Raw genomic sequence first — 23,181 nt, 5'->3', positions numbered from 1 at the left:
GTCGGCAGTCGCTCGTCCATCCATAATTGTATACCACCTACCTGTGGTGTTTTTTTTTTTTCTATCTTCTTGATACTACTAGTAGCTTACTTTAGGAGTCTGCAGTGCTGCTGACAGTGTCCAGCAGGTCCGTCATTATATAATATATACCTGTCCGGCTGCAGTAGTGATATATATATATATTTTTATATCATTATCATCCAGTCTATATTAGCAGCAGACGCAGTACGGTAGTCCACGGCTGTAGCTACCTCTGTGTCGGCAGTCGCTCGTCCATCCATAATTGTATACCACCTACCTGTGGTGTTTTTTTTTTTCTATCTTCTTTATACTACTAGTAGCTTACTTTAGGAGTCTGCAGTGCTGCTGACAGTGTCCAGCAGGTCCGTCATTATATAATATATACCTGTCTGGCTGCAGTAGTGATATATATATATTTTTTATATCATTATCATCCAGTCTATATTAGCAGCAGACGCAGTACGGTAGTCCACGGCTGTAGCTACCTCTGTGTCGGCAGTCGCTCGTCCATCTATAATTGTATACCACCTACCTGTGGTGTTTTTTTTTTCTATCTTCTTGATACTACTAGTAGCTTACTTTAGGAGTCTGCAGTGCTGCTGACAGTGTCCAGCAGGTCCGTCATTATATAATATATACCTGTCCGGCTGCAGTAGTGATATATATATATTTTTTATATCATTATCATCCAGTCTATATTAGCAGCAGACGCAGTACGGTAGTCCACGGCTGTAGCTACCTCTGTGTCGGCAGTCGCTCGTCCATCCATAAGTATACTAGTATCCATCCATCTCCATTGTTTACCTGAGGTGCCTTTTAGTTGTGCCTATTAAAATATGGAGAACAAAAATGTTGAGGTTCCAAAAATAGGGAAAGATCAAGATCGACTTCCACCTCGTGCTGAAGCTGCTGCCACTAGTCATGGCCGAGACGATGAAATGCCAGCAACGTCGCCTGCCAAGGCCGATGCCCAATGTCATAGTACAGAGCATGTAAAATCCAAAACACCAAATATCAGTAAAAAAAGGACTCAAAAATCTAAAATAAAATTGTCAGAGGAGAAGCATAAACTTGCCAATATGCCATTTACCACACGGAGTGGCAAGGAACGGCTGAGGCCCTGGCCTATGTTCATGGCTAGTGGTTCAGCTTCACATGAGGATGGAAGCACTCAGCCTCTCGCTAGAAAAATTAAAAGACTCAAGCTGGCAAAAGCACAGCAAAGAACTGTGCGTTCTTCGAAATCACAAATCCACAAGGAGAGTCCAATTGTGTCGTTTGCGATGCCTGACCTTCCCAACACTGGACGTGAAGAGCATGCGCCTTCCACCATTTGCACGCCCCCTGCAAGTGCTGGAAGGAGCACCCGCAGTCCAGTTCCTGATAGTCAGATTGAAGATGTCAGTGTTGAAGTACACCAGGATGAGGAGGATATGGGTGTTGCTGGTGCTGGGGAGGAAATTGACCAGGAGGATTCTGATGGTGAGGTGGTTTGTTTAAGTCAGGCACCCGGGGAGACACCTGTTGTCCGTGGGAGGAATAGGGCCATTGACATGCCTGGTGAAAATACCAAAAAAATCAGCTCTTCGGTGTGGAAGTATTTCAACAGAAATGCGGACAACATTTGTCAAGCCGTGTGTTGCCTTTGTCAAGCTGTAATAAGTAGGGGTAAGGACGTTAACCACCTCGGAACATCCTCCCTTATACGTCACCTGCAGCGCATTCATCATAAGTCAGTGACAAGTTCAAAAACTTTGGGCGACAGCGGAAGCAGTCCACTGACCAGTAAATCCCTTCCTCTTGTAACCAAGCTCACGCAAACCACCCCACCAACTCCCTCAGTGTCAATTTCCTCCTTCCCCAGGAATGCCAATAGTCCTGCAGGCCATGTCACTGGCAATTCTGACGAGTCCTCTCCTGCCTGGGATTCCTCCGATGCATCCTTGCGTGTAACGCCTACTGCTGCTGGTGCTGCTGTTGTTGCTGCTGGGAGTCGATGGTCATCCCAGAGGGGAAGTCGTACTCGTAAGACCACTTTTACTACTTCCACCAAGCAATTGACTGTCCAACAGTCCTTTGCGAGGAAGATGAAATATCACAGCAGTCATCCTGTTGCAAAGCAGATAACTGAGGCCTTGGCATCCTGGGCGGTGAGAAACGTGGTTCCGGTATCCATCATTACTGCAGAGGCAACTAGAGACTTGTTGGAGGTACTGTGTCCCCGGTACCAAATACCATCTAGGTTCCATTTCTCTAGGCAGGCGATACCGAAAATGTACACAGACCTCAGAAAAAGACTCACCAGTGTCCTAAAAAATGCAGTTGTACCCAATGTCCACTTAACCACGGACATGTGGACAAGTGGAGCAGGGCAGGCTCAGGACTATATGACTGTGACAGCCCACTGGGTAGATGTATGGACTCCCGCCGCAAGAACAGCAGCGGCGGCACCAGTAGCAGCATCTCGCAAACGCCAACTCTTTCCTAGGCAGGCTACGCTTTGTATCACCGCTTTCCAGAATACGCACACAGCTAAAAACCTCTTACGGCAACTGAGGAAGATCATCGCAGAATGGCTTACCCCAATTGGACTCTCCTGTGGATTTGTGGCATCGGACAACGCCAGCAATATTGTGTGTGCATTAAATCTGGGCAAATTCCAGCACGTCCCATGTTTTGCACATACCTTGAATTTGGTGGTGCAGAATTATTTAAAAAAACGAGAGGGGCGTGCAAGAGATGCTGTCGGTGGCCAGAAGAATTGCGGGACACTTTCGGCGTACAGGCACCACGTACAGAAGACTGGAGCACCACCAAAAACGCCTGAACCTGCCCTGCCATCATCTGAAGCAAGAAGTGGTAACGAGGTGGAATTCAACCCTCTATATGCTTCAGAGGTTGGAGGAGCAGCAAAAGGCCATTCAAGCCTATACAACTGAGCACAATATAGGAGGTGGAATGCACCTGTCTCAAGCGCAGTGGAGAATGATTTCAACGTTGTGCAAGGTTCTGCAACCTTTTGAACTTGCCACACGTGAAGTCAGTTCAGACACTGCCAGCCTGAGTCAGGTCATTCCCCTCATCAGGCTTTTGCAGAAGAAGCTGGAGACATTGAAGGAGGAGCTAACACAGAGCGATTCCGCTAGGCATGTGGGACTTGTGGATGGAGCCCTTAATTCGCTTAACAAGGATTCACGGGTGGTCAATCTGTTGAAATCAGAGCACTACATTTTGGCCACCGTGCTCGATCCTAGATTTAAAACCTACCTTGGATCTCTCTTTCCGGCAGACACAAGTCTGCTGGGGTTCAAAGAACTGCTGGTGACAAAATTGTCAAGTCAAGCGGAACGCGACCTGTCAACATCTCCTCCTTCACATTCTCCCGCAACTGGTGGTGCGAGGAAAAGGCTCAGAATTCCGAGCCCACCCGCTGGCGGTGATGCAGGGCAGTCTGGAGCGACTGCTGATGCTGACATCTGGTCCGGACTGAAGGACCTGACAACGATTACGGACATGTCGTCTACTGTCACTGCATATGATTCTCTCCCCATTGAAAGAATGGTGGAGGATTATATGAGTGACCGCATCCAAGTAGGCACGTCAGACAGTCCGTACTTATACTGGCAGGAAAAAGAGGCAATTCGGAGGCCCTTGCACAAACTGGCTTTATTCTACCTAAGTTGCCCTCCGAAAGAGTGTTTAGTGCCGCCGCTCACCTTGTCAGCAATCGGCGTACGAGGTTACATCCAGAAAATGTGGAGAAGATGATGTTCATTAAAATGAATTATAATCAATTCCTCCGTGGAGACATTGACCAGCAGCAATTGCCTCCACAAAGTACACAGGGAGCTGAGATGGTGGATTCCAGTGGGGACGAATTGATAATCTGTGAGGAGGGGGATGTACACGATGATATATCGGAGGATGATGATGAGGTGGACATCTTGCCTCTGTAGAGCCAGTTTGTGCAAGGAGAGATTAATTGCTTCTTTTTTGGTGGGGGTCCAAACCAACCCGTCATTTCAGTCACAGTCGTGTGGCAGACCCTGTCACTGAAATGATGGGTTGGTTAAAGTGTGCATGTCCTGTTTATACAACATAAGGGTGGGTGGGAGGGCCCAAGGACAATTCCATCTTGCACCTCTTTTTTCTTTCATTTTTCTTTGCGTCATGTGCTGTTTGGGGAGTGTTTTTTGGAAGGGCCATCCTGCGTGACACTGCAGTGCCACTCCTAGATGGGCCAGGTGTTTGTGTCGGCCACTAGGGTCGCTTAGCTTACTCACACAGCTACCTCATTGCGCCTCTTTTTTTCTTTGCGTCATGTGCTGTTTGGGGGGTGTTTTTTGGAAGGGCCATCCTGCGCGACACTGCAGTGCCACTCCTAGATGGGCCAGGTGTTTGTGTCGGCCACTAGGGTCGCTTATCTTAGTCACACAGCTACCTCATTGCGCCTCTTTTTTTTCTTCTTTGCGTCATGTGCTGCTGTTTGGGGAGTGTTTTTTGGAAGGGCCATCCTGCGTGACACTGCAGTGCCACTCCTAGATGGGCCAGGTGTTTGTGTCGGCCACTAGGGTCGCTTAGCTTACTCACACAGCTACCTCATTGCGCCTCTTTTTTTCTTTGCGTCATGTGCTGTTTGGGGAGTGTTTTTTGGAAGGGCCATCCTGCATGACACTGCAGTGCCACTCCTAGATGGGCCATGTGTTTGTGTCGGCCACTAGGGTCGCTTAGCTTACTCACACAGCTACCTCATTGCGCCTCTTTTTTTCTTTGCGTCATGTGCTGTTTGGGGGGTGTTTTTTGGAAGGGCCATCCTGCGTGACATTACAGTGCCACTCCTAGATGGGCCAGGTGTTTGTGTCGGCCACTAGGGTCGCTTATCTTAGTCACACAGCTACCTCATTGCGCCTCTTTTTTTTCTTCTTTGCGTCATGTGCTGCTGTTTGGGGAGTGTTTTTTGGAAGGGCCATCCTGCGTGACACTGCAGTGCCACTCCTAGATGGGCAAGGTGCTTGTGTCGGCCACTAGGGTCGCTTAGCTTACTCACACAGCTACCTCATTGCGCCTCTTTTTTTCTTTTCGTCATGTGCTGTTTGGGGAGTGTTTTTTGGAAGGGCCATCCTGCGTGACACTGCAGTGCCACTCCTAGATGGGCCAGGTGTTTGTGTCGGCCACTAGGGTCGCTTAGCTTACTCACACAGCTACCTCATTGCGCCTCTTTTTTTCTTTGCGTCATGTGCTGTTTGGGGAGTGTTTTTTGGAAGGGCCATCCTGCGTGACACTGCAGTGCCACTCCTAGATGGGCTAGGTGTTTGTGTCGGCCACTAGGGTCGCTTAGCTTACTCACACAGCTACCTCATTGCGCCTCTTTTTTTCTTTGCGTCATGTGCTGTTTGGGGAGTGTTTTTTGGAAGGGCCATCCTGCGTGACACTGCAGTGCCACTCCTAGATGGGCCAGGTGTTTGTGTCGGCCACTTGGGTCGCTTAGCTTAGCCATCCAGCGACCTCGGTGCAAATTTTAGGACTAAAAATAATATTGTGAGGTGTGAGGTGTTCAGAATAGACTGAAAATGAGTGGAAATTATGGTTATTGAGGTTAATAATACTTTGGGATCAAAATGACCCCCAAATTCTATGATTTAAGCTGTTTTTTAGGGTTTTTTGAAAAAAACACCCGAATCCAAAACACACCCGAATCCGACAAAAAAAATTCGGTGAGGTTTTGCCAAAACGCGTTCGAACCCAAAACACGGCCGCGGAACCGAACCCAAAACCAAAACACAAAACCCGAAAAATTTCCGGTGCTCATCACTAACAACTACAGCTATCAATTTTAACAGTTGCAGGTGTTGTTGCCACATCACCACAGCAGAGACAGCTCTATCCTTGGCTGTGGCGGCTGCCAACTCCGGGCTGCAAGTAAGATCTTGTGACACTTGCGAAATCTTGCACATGCCCAGTGAGACAGCTGGGAGAAGAGACAAAGCGCATCAGGGAGATCTAGCAGGGACCACAGGAGGGGGCAGTTTTCACTCCCCCACTTCAGCAAATTAAATGTTTATACATCTCATCTGTACTGTTTCCTGCTTCACCACAGTAAAGAGGTGAAGCAGGAAGCGCTATACCCACATCATCCATAGATAACAAAACAGATGGACAAGGTTTGATAACTATAGAGAAAAAGATGGACTGCAAGAGAAATCAGTGATTCTAAAATCGAATGAGACGGTGACTAGCCATTTCGCCAGCAAAAAATCTGGAGATAGGAGTTGTTACTGCTTCATATTTAGATACCCTATTCTTGGTTAATGCTCACGTACCTGGTATACAGCATTCAACTCTAAAGAGCAGTTCAGTTGAAGCACTTGTGTTAGGTTAAAAGGTATTAAAGGCCCAATTAAGCTGTTAACATGGTTAAAAGGATTACCTCTCAATTTGTTGGCTTTATATCCCTGGTGATTTCGATAAACACCTAAATGCAGTTCCAGCAACAAGGTGGACACATCGGGGCCCAGAGTCTTGGATGGATCAAAAACACTTAGGGGCTGCTAACCCACTATATTTGGTAAATACTTAGAACGGCGCCAGCCAATGGAGCAATAATAAGAAAAATTTAAACTCAAAGTTACCCCCCTTCTGGTTAACCACGCAAAGAAGTGCATCAAGTGCGCATGTGCAGGAGTAATCAATGACGCCATGGCATTGGTGCCTGTTCGTGCAGCGACAGCGCATTGTTGCAGCATCGGTGGACCATGGATGATTTGTAGACGATGCACCAGGCAGCACAGCAGCAGTACGTACCCAGGTAAAGCGCCCATCAGAGCTACTGTGTGTATATACTGTATGTTAAGTTTATTCCTTTACCAGACCCCCGTATTGCCTTAAAAGTTATTAAATCTAATCCTGGCCATAACACATATATGCCCTTATTTATCAATGAGTGGTACATTTCACTCAAGGATAAACTGCACCAGCCAACAGACTGTGGGGCAGATTTATTAAGCCTGGAGAAGTGATAAAGCAGTGATAAGTACAAGGTGATAACACACCAGCCAGTCAGCTCCTAACTGTAAATTTACATATTGGAGCGGATTGGCTGGTGCGTTATCACCTTGCACTTATCACTGCTTTATCACTTCTCCAGGCATAATACATCTGCCCATGTGTTTGAAAAATTACAGTTAGGAGCGGATTGGCTGGTGCAATTTACCACTCACAGCGATTTCTTATATTGGGAATTCATCGGTCAGCTACATACAGTGAAGTCGCAAACCATTTTTGTGTGTGGGCATGACCATCACTGATGAGAATGCATTTTATCAACCACTAGTACTGTATCTCATGAATATTCATTCAGCCAATAAAATGGCTTCCTCTACTGTCTATAGGTGACATGTGGCGTCCCCACTTAGAATTAACTAATCACTTACATATAAAGTTCAGTGTGCTTTTTTTAAGGGCAATTTGAATGAAACTCAACAGAGTGAACTATAAAATATGATCAGATTACATCGCTGTGGGGAAGGATAAGCCTGCTCCCATAAATGTGTGTCCTTACACATTTGTGCATATCGGGTGATGTATTTTCCAGCACTACATGCCAGCTGGAAGAGAGAAGCATTTACACCAAGGCAGACTACACTGCCCAACTGCAGATCTATTATGTGACCATCCCAGAATAATTCCAGACATGCCAGTAAAACAATGCCAAATAAACCAGATGCTCCTGCAAGAAACGTATCTTCTGTATCCTGACATCTGGATAAACTGTCATTTATCAGGGAGGAGTGGAGATGGAAATAAAATGTAATACAGCATGCTAGCTACTAATCTATTACACAAAGCAATGTGCCTATTATTAAACTATATATACATATATATATATATATATATATATATATACACAGACAGAATAAGGAAACATTCAATCCAGTCCATATTGCACAAAACGTTTTTTCCCACTGATATTCGTGGGAAAATAAGGGCGTTTAAACTTAGTATAACAGTACACGTCGGATAATATGCAGTATATATATATATATATATATATATATATATATATATATATATATACACACACACACACACACACACACACACACACACACACACACACACACACATGGGCTGGTCAGCTACTAACATTTCTTTTGTAAAACCCATGCTCCTAATAGGAAAATTCTGTATATTAGATGCCATGGGAATTTGCCATTCATAACTTTTATGTTCACTATGTAGAAGTTTATCAAATTATCACAGGAAAGACAAAAAATAAAAAATCATTACTGTACATAGGCAAAAACATTAGAAACAAAACATACTTAGGGCCCCATTTAAGAATGAGACATAACCGCTATAATACTCGCTCTAGGGGTTATGTCCTCCTTTCAGTATTCAACAAACAGCAGTAAACTAAGCTTACCACGGCTTGTCACTGTACCGCTTATGCTATCTATACATGGCAAGAATGATACGGTCCCCATTGCCGGCAATGTAGACCCAACCACAGCCTTTCCAGCATTAGTGAAGCCTTCCAAGTACTGCCTGGTTCCTCCACCCCCGCCGCCTGGTTGCAGCACCCACATCTCTGACCCCCACATCTGCCAGGTGATAAGCCACAGCGCCCCCCACCCGGTTGCAGCACCCACATCTCCAACCCCCGCATCTTGTTCTAAGTGACTGGCGTGAGAACCCCCAAAACCCCCCTCACCCTCGCACCTATGTCTCAAGAATGCCCCCTCCCTGCGAGCACATGATGTGTGTCTCCGCACTGTGGAACCCCCCCCCCCCCAGCACCTTACTTGGGTATCGCGCCCACCACCCCTCTCCCTGCCGCCATCAGTGTCACCTGATCGCAGCCATCCTTCTGCCCGCCAGCACCTTATTGCTGCCCCCCCTCCCCTCCTCGCCGGCAGCACAGGATAGATGAAGCAGCAGCCTTCTCACCCCCCTGCCAGGACTTTTAAGTCCATCTTAGGATGGCAGATAGTTTCTCGTTCAAAGTCCGGAAAAAATGCTTTTTCGGAGTTTGATGAATTTCATAATTTCTACATCCCCTGGGGAGTTTAGAAATTGTGACATTGAAAGGATAATGAATATTGTAAGTATAAGGTAAAACCGGTAATTTGGGGCACTGTACTCACACTCCCTTCTCGTTTAACAATGGACAAAGCAATTTGATATTTATTTGGAGAAGTGCATTGGACAGAGGAGGAATTTAACGCTGTGGTCATTGTTGGTTAAAAAAAAACTAAGCATCCTCCATTGCTACTCCACATGCACTTACAATACTGGACGTGAGCACGATCTGATGATATAATAGGCTCCAACATTGTAATATTCACCTGCTGCCTAGTTATAAGTGTCATACAGGTACTAAGGCACATTGGCCGACAGCTGAATTCTTATAATACTCTTTGCTGGACTTTGAATATTTGTTTTATATGAACTAATTCCTGGAGAATAGGATTCAATGTGTAGTAACTATATTGTTATTTTTTATTGCTGTTTTTATATTATGTCTGTGATTTGTATCACAATTTATCATTAAATGAATGAAGTTTCATAATATATTATCAATTCCTGATTGACTTTTAATACTCCTATCAGGTACAGTACATACTTACCTACTCTCCCGGATTCTGCGGGAAACACTCGGTTTTTCGAGAAATCCCCCGCAGCCCCGGAAGAGTGGGCACACCTTTCGCATTCTGCCCACTTCCTGGTGAAGTGGGCAGAATGTGAAGAAAGACCTAGCGAAATTGCGGACTGGTGGAGGGGGTGGAGCCTAATGACGCAATTATATGCTAATCGCACCATTTTAGCTCCTCCCCCTATGCAAATATTACCCAACTGTGCACTTTTCCTGGTGAGTAGGCGGGGCTTAATGATGTAATTATGTCAGCGCCGCCCACCTGCTTCTCCTCTCCGGGCATCTCCCGGAGAGGAGATTTGAAAAGTCGGTAAGTATGGTACACAGTGGCGCACCCAGGGGGGGTTTCCGAGTACCCAGAAACCCCCCTCCACTAAAAAAAAAAAAAAAAAAAAAAAAAAAAAAAAATTTTTTTTTTTTTTTAGCTGCATGAGTATTATTAATGACTGTCTAGCGTCCTCTGCAGCCTGCTGTCTTCCTGGTGGCACTTGCAAGTGCAATAAAAGTTTACTTTATTTTAATTATAGTACATATATATCCATGTGCCTACATATATACACAGGTATATACATACATACATACATACATACATATAAACACACACACATATGATATATATATATACATGTGTATATATATGTGTACTGTATGTGTGTATATATATATATATATATATGTATGCATGTTTAATATGCTATGTATATGTGTATATGGGTTCACTACGATCTCCCGGCGGCCGGCCTCCCGGCGACCAGCATACCGGCGCCGGGAGGCCAGCTGCCGGCTTACCAACAGTGTGGCGAGCGCAAATGAGCCCCTTGCGGGCTCGCTGCGCTCGCCACGCTACGCGCGCCACACTATTCTATTCTCCCTCCAGGGGGGTCGTGGACCCCCACGAGGGAGAATAAGTGTCGGTATGCCGGCGGTCAGGCTCCCGGCGCCGGTATGCTGGTCGCCGGGAGCCCGACCGCCGGCATACTGAAGACCACCCGTGTATATGTATGTGTGTGTGTATGTATATATATATATATATATATATATATATATATATGTGTGTGTGTAGATATATGTATATATATATATATATATGTGTAGATATATATATATACACACACACACACACACACACACACACACACACACACACACACACACACTAGTTTTATGGACCCAGCATATACTGGGTCACCTCAGTCCCCACCCCCGTGATTGGCTCCGTCCAGTTCTGGAAACCCCCCCCATGCAAATCCTGCGTTTGCCACTGGTACAGTATAGGATACATTATACCCACATGTAATTGAAGCTAAGTATTCAACAACCAACAACACTAGATTAAATCACTGGAGCCTATAAAGTAATCAGATTAGAAAATGAATAATGGCCATGGACAATTTATATAAAGCCAAATACGTTGTTTCAGTTATATACCTTACATTAATTATTCATGGTGTAATCATTTTTACATATTTAGATTTAGTTGCCATGGATACTCTGTATGTCAAGAATTTCTTGTGTGGCCTCAATTTGCACTAGAAATGTACTGAAGATGTTTGTGCGTAAAAAAAATATACAGTATGTTGCAGTAGAACGGTTTGTTGTATTTTATTCCAGTGGTGAGCAGAATTACTACAAATTCCTCGGTTTTAAATGAATACTTAATTTTGCAAAAAAATATGATTTATATCTATATATGTTAAATAAAGAAGCACAAAATTTATTTTCATGACATTGAATTTTAATGGTTCAAATGTATTGTCATAAATTACATTAATGTATGTACAACATTCCCTATAAATAAGATGTACACTGACATTTTTTAGTCATAGAAATTGAAACAGAAATTAGGGCTAATATGTAAAGGCTGAATTTGGATACACAATTTGGATGAACAACAGCAACATACAGTAGGGCCTAATTCAGATCTGATCGCAGCAGCAAATTTATTATCTAGTGCAGGCATTCCCAACCACGGCCCTCAAGGCACACCAACAGTGCAGGTTTTAGTGATATCCAGGCTACAGCACAGATGGTTAAATCAAAATAACTGAGGTGCTAATTAAGTCACCTGTGCTCAAGCCTGGATATCACTAATACCTGCACTGTTGGTGTGCCTTGAGGACCGTGGTTGGGAATGCCTGATCTAGTGGACAAAACCATGTGCAGTGGAGGACGCTATAACATGTGCAGAGAGAGTTAGATTTGGGTGGGTTATTTTGTTTCTGTGAAGGGTAAATACGGCTGCTTTATTTTTACACTGCAATTTAGATTTCAGTTTGAACACACCCCACCCAAATCTAACTCTCTCTGCACATGTTATATCTGCCTCCACTGCAGTGCACATGGCTTTGCCCATTAGCTAACAAATTTGCTGCTGTGATCAACTCTGAATTAGGCGACTAAACTACATTGCTTGTTTACTGATCAACTTTATGTGCAACATTTGTATATCTGTGTGCGAATGAGTCTACGTAAAAAGTATAAAGTATCTATCTATCTATCTATCTATCTATCTATCTATCTATCTATCTATCTATCTATCTATCTATCTATCTTCTCACATACAGCCCCTACATCCACTGGGAGTGACCCCCAGGCTATGGCACATGCACAGGTGGGATACAGTACAGATACAGAGGCAGGCTATATATAATTAATTTACTAAGCTCTGAACTATGGTAAGTTTGGCACATGACCACACTTACAGGCGGCCGCCTCGTGGTTAATTGAATCATTTCCATAGTATGGTGTTCCACCTTGAGTCCCTGAGCAGAGTAAACACCGACACTGCCATAGCAGCTGTAAAATTAAGATTTACATTAAGATTTCAGCAATGAACAAAAATTTACATTGGAAACCAGATTTACAGAAATGAAAAATCACTGCCAAGGATCAAAAAAATACTGCCAATATTGCAAATATATTTCCAAAATTGGGCTGAGTTACCAACTATTTTAGGCCCTGGCCATGAGAGTTCGGCTATTTAGATGCTAGATTTAGAGTGGCTAAAAAGAAAGAGACAAACCAAACTTTTTTTTCATTTTTAAAAATGTTATTTTTAATTGTAGTGGATAAATCAAATTAATCTAGTGGGTTCCTGTAACTTATGACTAGACAGGGGGCGATCGGGCACCAGTCAAATTGATACAGTATTGATACGAGAGAACCAAAAATCGGACAAATAGACACTCCAAAATTGGAAAGAGAAGAAAAAAACACCTGTTTTTTACTTAAATAGATGGCGTTGTCCTAGTTGGTGGTGCGCCCAGAGCCAGAGAGTACGTGTACTGAAAAAAGGGAGAGAAAGAAGGCTCTTGTGTGGGCGCACTCTTTAGAAAAGAAGGAATATTCCTATGACATATGAAAAGAAATACTTAAAACATAACTTTTAATATTGACGTTTAAAACGAAATTACCCATATAGCTGATCCATATAGAGAAAAGATATAATAATAAAGATTTTAAAATTTGATCGTCTTACCCCCATTTCCCCTGACCAGTACAGAATATCTGTATTGATGGGACCGAGGAGTGGTCATAAAGGATTATTTGATAAGTACGTCCCAATAGGGCTACTTAAATTCAAGGATTGATAGTCTTCTGCATTCAAAAGGACCTGACTTTCTGATGTAAGCCACAATGATTGGTCGTAGGCCTCAAATATGAAAGAATCTCATAGAAGTAAGAATTAGTGGTGATACTGCTGTTGGCGTCACAACTCACATAGGAAGGGAAATGGTCCCTGCTCTACAACACCAGGTATTCGCAGGAAGTCTCCTCTCCCGGTGCTAACCCGGCCCAACGCTGTTTGGCTTCCAAGATCGGACGAGATCGGGCATTGGCAGCGTGGTATGATAGTAGAGAATTTATATTTTGTCAAATACAAAATATTGTTGAACACACATATAATGTTGCTGTCTGTGTATATTGTACACAGAACAGCAGTGGGCTTACGGTCACCAAGATTGAAAAGATCAGAGTGGGCAGGTCAGGGCATCGTCAGGTACCAGTGCAGGAGCCAAAGGTTCACTCCATGTGTGGTCCCTCCCGTGGAAGACGCGTTTCGCCCTGGCGGGCTTGTTCACTTCCGGGTATAGAGGGGTGAGTGGGGAATGAGGTTTTAAAGCAGCTAATGAGTGAATACTGACCAATTACTGGGCGATTCGTGCACGGTGGGCCGGAGCTAACAGCTGCCGCTACGGAGCGTCGGTCACTCACCCCTCTAAACCCGGAAGTGAACAAGCCCGCCAGGGCGAAACGTGTCTTCCACGGGAGGGACCGCACATGGAGTGAACCTTTGGCTCCTGCACTGGTACCTGACGATGCCCTGACCTGCCCACTCTGATCTTTTCAATCTTGGTGACCGTAAGCCCACTGCTGTTCTGTGTACAATATACACAGACAGCAACATTATATGTGTGTTCAACAATATTTTGTATTTGACTATATATCCTAGTAGACCTGTGTAGTATACATACAGACGACTGTTGCTATAAGCTCTATTTTCTAACAGCAGCTGTACACACACATATATAATAATTTTTAAAAAAAAATCTTTTTCTCATCTTTTTCATTTCTTTGATTTGCTATTATACACCTGGTAGAGACTTTTACACTGTTTGGCTGAGTTTCCACCAGCAGAGGCCAGTATACTGCTATAAGATTTTTTCATTCACTGTGATCCTCAGTGCCTTCTTTTGTTATTGACAATACCATTATTTTCCTGGCTCAGTCTGTGGGATTCACTACACTTGATTTTCCAAATTCAAATGAATTTCCACACTCAGTTCAGGATGCATTATGATCATTAATGAGATTTCTCAAATTGATGCTTAAAATACCATGTTGTCATTGCTTGCCCAGCCTGAGTAACATATTATGGATTCAAATTTTGGAAAGTGATTTTTTCTTTTCCCTATGTGCCAATACCAGCATTTATTATTCGGGGCTGATTTCTCTGATGACATAGACAATTAATGTAATTTCCATCTGACCTTAATCTAATTCCTTACCGTTTTTTTGTGCTATCTCTTTACAGATAATTTAACCAAAATCATAGATTTTGTACCTCTCGTTTACGCCTTACTATTTTTTCGTGGACTCTCATCTGCGATCCATGGAGCACAATACCACAGACGTGTGATTTGATGAGCCGTGCCTAACGCAGAAAGCAGATCCACCTATTTGTACTTTACTAATTCATCTCTTTCCTTGGCTTTGTAAACTGTCTTCATTCCTTTTATCTCTCTTTCTCCTATTTTCGTATATAGGTGCACTCTCATTGGTGTACTTACATATAAATTCTCTACTATCATACCACGCTGCCAATGCCCGATCTCGTCCGATCTTGGAAGCCAAACAGCGCTGGGCCGGGTTAGCACCGGGAGAGGAGACTTCCTGCGAATACCTGGTGTTGTAGAGCAGGGACCATTTCCCTTCCTATGTGAGTTGCGACGCCAACAGCAGTATCACCACTAATTCTTACTTCTATGAGATTCTTTCATATTTGAGGCCTACGACCAATCATTGTGGCTTACGTCAGAAAGTCAGGTCCTTTTGAATGCAGAAGACTATCAATCCTTGAATTTAAGTAGCCCTATTGGGACGTACTTATCAAATAATCCTTTATGACCACTCCTCGGTCCCATCAATACAGATATTCTGTACTGGTCAGGGGAAATGGGGGTAAGACGATCAAATGCCTACAACCATTCCAATCACACATTGTGATTAAACAGACCAGAACATTTTAAAATCTTTATTATTATATCTTTTCTCTATATGGACAGAGCCGGCCCTAGGCATAGGCAAACTAGGCAATTGCCTAGGGCATCTGGTATGCCTAGGGGCACAAGCAGCTTCTTCTGATTAAAATGATATGCGGCATGCCTATATTTTGTGTGTAGCATTTCGTATGCAGGTACAGCCACAGTCGCACACAGTATATAGGCATGCCGCATATCACTTTAATCAGTAGAAGCTGCTTGTGCATCCTAGCCACATAGCAATGCAAATAAGATGCATTTTCATAAAAAAATAGGCACCGACGTTAGCAGAGCTGCCAGTTGACTCACGTCAGGAACTATATGTGTCATTACGTGTATAAGGGCATTAATAATGTGTGACATATGTGTAAGGGGCACTATGTGTGTCATTATATGTATAAGAGCAGTAATCATGTGCGGCATATGTGTAAGGGACTTTATGTGTGTCATTATGTGTATAAGGGCATTAACAATGTGTGGCATATGTGTAAGGGAAATTATGTGTATAAGGGCATTAATAAGGGTTGGCATAATGTGTAAGGCACATTATGTTTTTAAGGACATTAATAATGTGTGTCATATGTGTAAGGGGCATTACTGTGTGGTATTATGTGTATAAATTAATTACCAATGTGTAGCATTATGTGTATAAGGTGCTCTACTGTGTGGTGTAACATATAGAAAGGGCACTACTGTGTGGTCTAATATGAATAAAGAGCAATATGGTGTGGTGTAATGTGAATAAGGAGCAATATGGTGTGGTGTAATGAGAATAAAGAGCAATATGGTGTGGTGTAATGTGAATAAGGAGCAATTCAGTATGATGTTATGTGAATGAGGGGCACTACTGTGAGGAGTAACGTATATAAGGTAAAGTGGCACTACTGTGTGATGTAATGAAGAATAAGGGACACTATCGCATTATAATTTGTGAATAAAGTTGCACTACTGTGAGGCATAAGTTAAATTGGAGGTACTATTGTGTGGCTATGCCCCTTGCCAGCAAAAACACATACCTTTTTGGACTATGCGCCGAATGTGCACACTGTTCTTATTTAAATTACAGGGGGTAGAAAGAAAAAAAAAGGACTACTATGGGTGGTGGGTGATGGTGCTGGGAAAGCGGTGCAGGGTCAGAGGCGGAACTAGCGGGAGTGCTAGGGGGCACCAGCCAAAATTTTGCCTAGGGCATCATATTGGTTAGGGCCGGCTCTGTATATGGATCAGCTATATGGGTAATTTCGTTTTAAACGTCAATATTAAAAGTTATGTTTTAAGTATTTCTTTTCATATGTCATAGGAATTTTAATTCTTTTCTAAAGAGTGCGCCCACACAAGAGCCTTCTTTCTCTCCCTTTTTTCAGTACACGGGTTCCTGTAACTCACAGGCTATTACATTTGGGCCTTATAGGAAAAGTTAAATTCTTCATAATGTGTTTTTGTGATGCTAAGCTTTGCACATCACAAGGGAATACGGTATAGTAACATCTTTTAAATGCTTCTGCCGCTACCCTTATACACTTTGCATTTATCGCTTATGATTGAAATCTCCACCATAACAGCTAAGTGCTCATTGGGCCAGATGTACTAAGCTTGAAAAGTGATAAATATCACTGTGATAAAGCACCAGCCAATCGGCTCCTAACTGCCATGTCACAGGCTGTGTTTCAAAAATGACAGTTAGGAGCCGATTGGCTGTTGCTTTATCACAGTGATATTTATCACTTTTCAAGCTTAGTACATCTGGCCCATTGTTTGCTGTGGTTGAGGGCACCTACATGCAGTATTAATAAATGAGCCCATATTGTGCCCATATTTCATACGCTCAACTTCAATTTATTTAATGGCAATGCATCTTAAACAAGTTGTAAATATATTTAGTTGATGGCGTTGAGTATTGAAAAGTGCTTAACAGTCTCTTTGAAATATATATCATCCTATAGTAGTAGTTTTGTTGTAGTAAAACTCTGTGCTAGTTAGAAGTGCTCATTCACATATTACTATGCATTGTTATGTTGATCTGAGGTATGCAGAAGGAATGTAGTCAGCATCCCGGCGGTCAAGATCCAGGATGTGGAATCCAGACACTCACAATGCTGATGGGTCCCGACGGTGAGTATTAGGGTTAGGTTTAGGATTAGGGGTAGGCTGCAGGAGGGGATGGTTAAGGGGAATACATACTATTTACCGTTGGGCAAGATCCTGACAGCGACATCCCACCCGCCAGAATGCTGTCAGCGGGGCGAGCGGTACGAGTTCCCTTGCAGGCTCAGTGGCTCATTACGCTCGCCACAGGTTCTATTCTCACTCTATGGGTGTTGTGGACACCCACGACTGAGCATAGTTCCTGTGCGCCGGGATTCCTGCTGTTGGCATTGTCAGCTATTGGGGTTTCCGGCATATGTATCCTGACTGCCGGGATCCCAACAGCCGGCAAATTGATTGCATCCCAATTAAGGTTAGGCTGCCAAAGGGTACAGTTAGGATTAGGGTGTGGAAGGGGGGTTTAGGGGTAGAATACTTACCGGGACCTGTGAGCATCGGAATCCCGCTGCCGGGACTTTAATTATCGGGTTCCTGACCCTCGGGTTATTGTGCACCATTGTTTGTCTGACAAAGGATATAAGGATACTAACTGTGCCATCTTACCCTTGCCAATTTAATGTTCACAAAGGTGGTGTGTATTGCAGTTTGCATCATGAAGGCCCTAATCTGTCCACCATGTGTACTGGAAAGTACTGAAAATTGCCTGCTCTTATAGACACCCAGCAGATGTCACCTTATTCTGGAAGTCTCTGGGACACAGACATGCCAATAGAAGCAACTAAAGGTTTGGGATTAAACAAGAAACATAATCTTTATACTGATCACCAATCATTGTTAATGCTTTATTGCTGTTAGGTGCCGCGGTCCGCGGCGCCGCTCGGTCTGCTTCCGAGCGACGCTCACGGCCGCCGCACCTCCCTTCCTGCTCGGCGCCTAGCAACGCCAGGACGCCGTGCGCGCTGAGCCGCCGGGTCCCTGGCAACGCTGGGACGCCGTGCGAGCGTAGCCGCCGGACCCTTAGCAACGGGGACGCCACAGACGAACCGCGTTCCCCGTTACTTCCTATCAATCAATACACCTGTTAGCTCTGGTCGTGCAGCAGGGCAGCTGCACGACATTACTAATTAAGCTTCGCTGCAGCTATTGGAGGGCTCCCTTTTATATTCTCCCTCACTACCTGGCACAGACGCCGGTGATAGCTTCCTGTATGCTGTTCCTGCCTTGTAACGTCTGTTCCTGGTCAGCTGTATCTGGTCGATCCTGCTCCCTGTGCTCCAGAGTCCTGGAGTTCTGAAGCCGGTCCTGGGAATCCTTCCTGTTCAAGTGAACCTGTTGCAGTCATCTGGGGGTTCTCGTTTGTTGGGGTTCTCTCCCGGTTTCGTGAGTAGCGGCTTCTGCGCGTGTTGCGGCCTAGGCCGCTTAGTCCTTTTGGTACTTTTTGTATTGGTGGTTTTTGCGGAGGTTTCCGCTTTTCACTGTCCTCCCCGGAACTCGGCGGTGCCGTGTGGGGGAGTGGACAGTGATATCTTTTGTTGTTCTTTTTTTTCCTTTGGCGGCGTGCTGCACATATATTTAGTTTTAGGGTAGTTAGTAGCCCCTAGCTTCTGTTTGCTTTAGTTAGAGGTCCCCTTGTTATTATCCTGTCTCGGTTCACGCTTTGTCTCACTCTAAGACCTGGGGGCATCGGAGTTGGGCAGACCTAATCCGCCCTTCAAACGCGGCTGCCGTGGGCCCAAGAAACCATAGTCACTCAGGCGTGAACTGACCACACGGGTAAAACAACGGAGGTAGGGTGCTAGGGGCTATTCCTGTTCCCTCCCTATTTCAGCGTCACGTCCTGGTGCTCTGGACTCACTTCGCAACATCTTTCTAGTTCTGAGCATCAGGAACGTAACATTATCACCAGCCCAAAAACACACACACAAAAAAAAGAAAAGTTATTTGTATTTGGTGGGCTTTGAAATTCGGCCTCATGAATCCGGCAGTATTAGGACCGAATCCCAGCTAGCTTTTGGCCAACCAGATTCAGGAACTAACTCAGATGGTTCAGGATCTTACTCTTCGGGTGAGATCGCAGGAAGATCTTTTGCGAGCCTCCCCGAGTATGATTCCAGAATCAAAGATGCATCTACCTGACCGTTTTTCGGGTAACCGAAAGGATATTTTTAATTTCAAGGAAGCTTGTAAGCTTTATTTTCGTTTAAGGCCCCGATCCTCTGGTAGTGAGTCTCAACGGGTCGGGATTGTGATGTCATTACTACAAGGCGATCCACAAACCTGGGCTTTTGGGCTAAAAGCCGATGATGTTGCCTTGCTGTCTGTAGATGCCTTTTTTAAGTCCTTAGGCCTTTTGTATGATGACCCTGTTAGAGAAGCGTCGGCTGAGAGCCACCTGCGTGCACTTAAGCAAGGGAAAAATCCAGCAGAGGCGTATTGTACCGAGTTTCGCCGTTGGTCGAACGACTGTGGCTGGAATGACCCGGCCCTGCGCAGTCAGTTTCGCCTCGGTTTGTCTGAAGTTATTAAAGACAGTCTCCTTCAGTACCCCGCTCCAGAGACTCTAGACAAACTCATGGAGCTTGCTATTAAAATTGATCGTCGTCTCCGGGAGCGGACGGCTGAAAGAGGAGCTAGTTTCAGGCCTAGTCCATGTGCGTATACTTTCCCTGAGGACGTCGAGAAGCCCATGCAAATGGGTCTCTCCCGGCTGTCCCCAGAGGAAAGAACCAGAAGGGTAAATTCTGGTCTTTGCTTGTATTGTGGTGGCAAGGGACATATCGCACGTAATTGCCCGAATAAGCAGGGAAACGCTCTGACCAAGTGAATAGTGAGGGGGTTCACTTGGGTCTGCAGTTAATCTCCTCTAATGATTCCTTATTAGTTCCTGTAAAAATTTCCTTTGGTAGCCTCAGTTCGTTGGTGTCGGCCTTCGTCGACAGTGGAGCTGTGGGAAATTTCATGGATCTTGGTTGGGCTCAGGCTTCGGGCGTTCCACAGATACCTATGGATAAACGTATCACCATGCACGGCTTGGTTGGTGGTCCGCTTTCTAACGGGGTAATCACTCACCGCACACCTCCAGTACAACTGACAGTGGGGGCCCTACATTCAGAGAAAATCGAATTTTACCTTACCCATTGTCCGGCTGTCCCCGTAGTTCTGGGTCACCCCTGGCTTGCCTTTCATAATCCCACCATAGATTGGCAGTCTGGGGAGATTTCCCGATAGGGTCCCTTTTGTGTTAAGGAATGTATTTCCCGTCCAGTCCGGGTTGCGGCAGTCACCCCAGAACTTATTCCTTTGGAATATCAGGACTTTGCCGACGTTTTCTCCAAGGGTAATGCGGATATTCTGCCTCCTCATCGGTCCTATGACTGCGCTATTGACTTAGTTCCCGGTGCCTCTTTACCTAAGGGGAGACTATATGCCCTGTCTGGGCCGGAAACTACGGCAATGAATGATTATGTACAGGAGAGCCTAAAAAAAGGCTTCATTAGGCCCTCGAAATCTCCATTGAGTGCAGGGTTCTTTTTTGTTGAGAAAAAAGATGGGTCGCTCAGACCATGTATTGATTTTCGGGCTTTGAATAAAATCTCTGTTAAAAACACCTACCCCTTGCCACTGATTTCAGTACTATTTGATCAGCTCCGGACTGCCGTTATCTTTTCCAAGATCGATCTTAGAGGGGCTTACAATCTCATCCGAATTAAATCTGGGGATGAGTGGAAGACGGCTTTCAGCACACAGTTAGGACATTATGAATACCTGGTGATGCCGTTTGGGCTGTCAAATGCTCCTGCTGTATTTCAAGATCTCATTAACGACGTCTTTCGCGACTTTCTAGGAAAGTTCGTGGTCGTTTATTTAGACGACATTTTGATTTACTCCGAGTCTTTAGAACAACATATTACCCATGTGCGACTGGTCCTTCAGAAGTTACGGGAAAATAATTTATACGCCAAACTGGAGAAATGTGATTTCCACATCACAGAAGTGTCCTTCCTGGGGTATATTATTTCTCCTAAGGGGTTTTTCATGGAACCAAAAAAACTCCAGGCCATCCTAAATTGGGCACAACCCACGAACTTAAAAGCAATTCAGCGCTTTTTAGGGTTTGCAAATTACTATAGGCGTTTTAGTCATACCTTCTCTGATTTGGTTGCTCCTATAGTAGCATTAACTAAAAAAGGAGCGGACCCTTCCAATTGGTCGCCTGAAGCCAAGTCTGCCTTTCTGGCCTTAAAGCAGGCCTTTGTCTCAGCTCCAGTGCTCAGACACCCTAACCCGGAGCTCCCCTTTATTGTCGAGGTAGATGCCTCAGAGGTTGGAGTGGGGGCTATCCTTTCTCAGGAAGACCCGGAGTCTCAGGAATTACACCCATGTGCCTTCATGTCCAGGAAATTCTCCTCCGCAGAATCCAACTATGATGTTGGTAATCGAGAATTGTTGGCAGTTAAATGGGCTTTCGAGGAGTGGAGGCATTGGCTGGAAGGAGCTAGGCATACCATTACGGTGTTTACTGACCACAAGAACCTGCAGTATATTGAGTCAGCTAAACGGCTTAATGCTCGACAGGCACGTTGGGCGTTGTTTTTTACTCGTTTCAGGTTTATTATCACCTTCAGGCCCGGTTCCAAGAATACAAAAGCCGATGCCCTGTCACGTTGTTTTCTTCCGGTTCACAACAACCACCCGGCTACTACCCCCATAGTTCCATCGTCTGTCATCCGGGCTGGCCTCACACAGGATATATTTACACAGCTAGTCCAGCTTCAGCAGCAGGCTCCCAAAGTCACTCCTGCAGATCGTCTCTTCATCCCTGAATTTCTGAGAGGCACTGTTCTTGCTGAGTTTCATGATAATAAGGTTTCTGGTCATCCGGGTATCACTAAGACCTTGGAGTTAATCTCTCGCTCAGTGTGGTGGCCTAATCTTTCTAAAGATGTAAGGGAATTTGTCCGTTCCTGTCAGGTTTGTGCTCAGTACAAGGTATCTCGATCGTTGCCGGTCGGGCAACTCATACCTTTAGCCATTCCTCTCAGGCCATGGTCACATATATCCATGGATTTCGTGGTGGACCTTCCTCTTTCAGCTGGATTTCGAGTCATTTGGGTGGTAGTAGACCGTTTTAGTAAGATGGCCCACTTCATTGCTCTCCCCCGATTACCCTCTGCTCAAGGGTTGGCAGTTTTATTTCTCCGCCATGTGTTCAGGCTCCATGGTTTATCCGGGGATATTGTCTCTGATCGGGGACCGCAATTCATCGCCCGTTTCTGGAAACGTTTTTGTGCCTCATTAAATATGAAACTCTCTTTAACATCTGGGTACCATTCACAGTCTAACGGACAAACTGAACGTGTTAATCAGTCGTTAAAACAGTATTTACGGCTATATTCGGCCAAACTTCAGAATGATTGGTCTGAATTTCTTCCTTTGGCCGAGTTTGCCTATAATAACTCTTGTCATTCTTCCACCAAGGAGTCCCCATTCTTTTCGGTCTTGGGCTTTCATCCTAGAGCCAATTCTTTTGACCCTCATTTTCCAGTCTCCTCGTTGACCTTAACTTCCCGTCTCAGAATGATTTGGAAAAAGGTGCACCTTGCCCTTAAGAAGGCTGCCTTCCGAGAAAAAAAAAATTCTGATAGGTTCAGACGCCCATGCACTTTTAAGGTGGGAGATAAGGTGTGGTTGTCAACCCGC

The 23,181-nt window shown here is 44.7% G+C and overlaps 1 protein-coding gene and 2 pseudogenes across 6 annotated transcripts in view; 1 reads left to right on the top strand and 2 right to left on the bottom strand.

Annotated features, from left to right (window-relative positions):
• The window catches only part of TBL1X (transducin beta like 1 X-linked), a 495,345-nt gene that overhangs the window by 73,701 nt on the left and 398,463 nt on the right, over positions 1-23,181 (bottom strand). The window lies entirely within an intron of this gene.
• Positions 13,415-13,533, bottom strand: LOC135054426 (5S ribosomal RNA; annotated as a pseudogene).
• Positions 14,974-15,092, top strand: LOC135051427 (5S ribosomal RNA; annotated as a pseudogene).

The sequence above is a fragment of the Pseudophryne corroboree genome, chromosome 2 (assembly GCF_028390025.1).
Source record: "Pseudophryne corroboree isolate aPseCor3 chromosome 2, aPseCor3.hap2, whole genome shotgun sequence".
Taxonomy (NCBI): Eukaryota; Metazoa; Chordata; class Amphibia; order Anura; family Myobatrachidae; genus Pseudophryne; species Pseudophryne corroboree.
This window is presented reverse-complemented; position numbering and strand designations above follow the sequence as displayed.